Raw genomic sequence first — 2,272 nt, 5'->3', positions numbered from 1 at the left:
AAGTATTTCTTCCAAGGGATCCCTTGCAAGAATCCGTGTCAAGCGATCATCACAAATATCATCCATTATATCAATAACATCGATCAAACAACAATTTTCCTCAAGCATAGGACCTTTTAAAACCGTCCCTAAATTAAAAGTAATATTATCATCACCAACAGATAGAGTTAGTTTACCATTTTTAACATCTATAATGGCTCCTGCAGTATGGAGAAAAGGCCTACCTAATATAATGGGTATTTGTGTATCCTCAGTCATGTCTAAAACAACAAAATCAACAGGGATGAAAAATTTACCAACTCTAACAGGGACGTCCTCTAAAATACCTAGGGGATATTTAACAGAACGGTCTGCCATTTGCAAAGTAATATTAGTAATTTTTAATTCACCCATATTCAATTTAGAACAAATAGACAATAGCATTACACTAACAGAAGCACCCAAATCACATAATGCTTTATCTATGAAGACATTACCAATATGACAAGGGATAGAAAAACTACCAGGATCCTTTAATTTAGGAGGAGATTTATTTTGTAACAATGCACTACATTCCTCAGTAAAAGCTACAGTTTCTACTTCATTAAAGGCCCTATTCCTAGTCAAATATCCTTTATAAATTTAGCATATGCAGGAACCTGTGTAATAAGTTCAGTAAAGGGGACTGTTACCTGCAAATTTTTAACAACCTCCAGAGACTTACCAAACTGCTTGTCCAACTTAGTCTTTAATTGGCGATTAGGGAATGGTAATTTGATTACTGGTGGTGCTTCCCTACTCTTCCCCTGGGGTGCATCCTTTCCTGAGGTTGTACCCTGCAATGAATCATCAGAAATATTAGTATCAAGAATTTTACCTTGCAGCCCTGCAGGGGAAATTGGTACAACGGAATCAGGATTAGCAATATAAATTAAATCAGGTTCATCCTCTTTGGGCATTTGGGGCCCATCGTAGTGTGAACCACTCCTTAGGGTGATTGCATTAGCATGATCCGTAGGTTGAATTCCCTGCGCTGGTAAAGCTCCCTGCTGGCGAGATTGAAGGGTAGAGGACAATTGGGCTATTTGGGTGTCCATGACTTTATTATGGGCTATAATAGAGTCAATCTGTTGGTCTCTACTCTCCATATGTTTTTGCATACTGGTCAGCATTGCTCTAATTTCTGACAAAGCAGGGTCAGAAGATGTAGTAGGGGCTTGTGATGGGGGTTTCTGGTTAGCATGAGGGTGGTAATATTTTTGTTGTGGAGGGGGTGCTTGTTGTGGTTGTTGTGGAGGTGGAGGATTTTGAACATTAGTGCTACGGTAAGATAGGTAGGGATGGTTCCGGTAGCCAGGATTGTAGGAATTGGAGTATGGGTTATTTTGCTTGTAGGTTTATTTGGAAAGCATTAACTTGCTCCATTGAGCTCCTGCAATCTTGTTCATAATGACCTACACTTCCACAATTTTCACAGAAAGCATCATTAGCATTATTAGAAACAGCAGAAACATTAGCAACAGAACTAGGAATGTTAGTAGTAAGGCTATCTAGTTTCTGGCAAATAGAAGTAAGCCGAGCTTGCATGAGGGTTACTGAATCAACATGATGCTTGCCCTTATTAGCATAACCTCTAGTATTCCCATATTGGGAATTATGGATCGCCATATCTTCAATAACCTGACCTGCATCATCAACATTTAAATTCATAAATCTACCGCTAGCTGCGGAGTCTAAAATTGTCCTAGATGCATTTTCTAAACCATTGTAAAAAGCTTGAATCAACTGCCACTTTGCCAAATTGTGGTGGGGACACTCCCTCTGCAGATCCTTGAATCTTTCCCAAGCTTCATATAATGCTTCATCTGTCTCCTGGGCAAAATTCTGGATGGCACTTCTCAATAAAGCTGTTTTCTCTACAGGGTAATATTTATTATAAAAATTTAAAGCAAGAGTCTCCCAGTTGGTAATACCAAGTGCAGCTCTATTCAAACTATTAAACCATAATTTAGCTTTTCCACATAAAGAAAAGGGAAAAAGAATCTCCCTGATTTGATCCTGCATTACCCCATTCTGCCTAATAGTGTTGCAATATTGACAAAAATCCGCAATGTGAAGATTAGGATCTTCACCCTTAGCTCCACTGAACTGCTTTCTTTCTATCATCGTTATGAACTGGGGCTTGATCTCGAACTGGACTCCCTCAAGATCAGGTGTAGGAGAAAGATGTGGAAAATCCGTCAGGGATGGTTGCGAATAATCGCTAAGCTTGCGAGGTGGAGGTGGTGGTGGT

The 2,272-nt window shown here is 39.4% G+C and overlaps 1 non-coding gene across 1 annotated transcript; it reads left to right on the top strand.

Annotated features, from left to right (window-relative positions):
- Positions 1-1,777: 1,777 nt before the first annotated feature.
- Positions 1,778-1,884, top strand: LOC145606465 (small nucleolar RNA R71). Its single transcript, XR_014105333.1, has one exon. It is a non-coding gene; the product is annotated as a small nucleolar RNA R71 (small nucleolar RNA).
- The last annotated feature ends 388 nt before the right edge of the window (positions 1,885-2,272 follow it).

The sequence above is a fragment of the Chenopodium album genome, chromosome 22 (genome assembly GCF_948465745.1).
Source record: "Chenopodium album chromosome 22, dcCheAlbu1.1, whole genome shotgun sequence".
NCBI lineage: Eukaryota > Viridiplantae > Streptophyta > Magnoliopsida > Caryophyllales > Amaranthaceae > Chenopodium > Chenopodium album.
The sequence above is the reverse complement of the archived record's forward strand: the minus strand, read 5'-3'. Positions and strand labels throughout refer to the sequence as shown.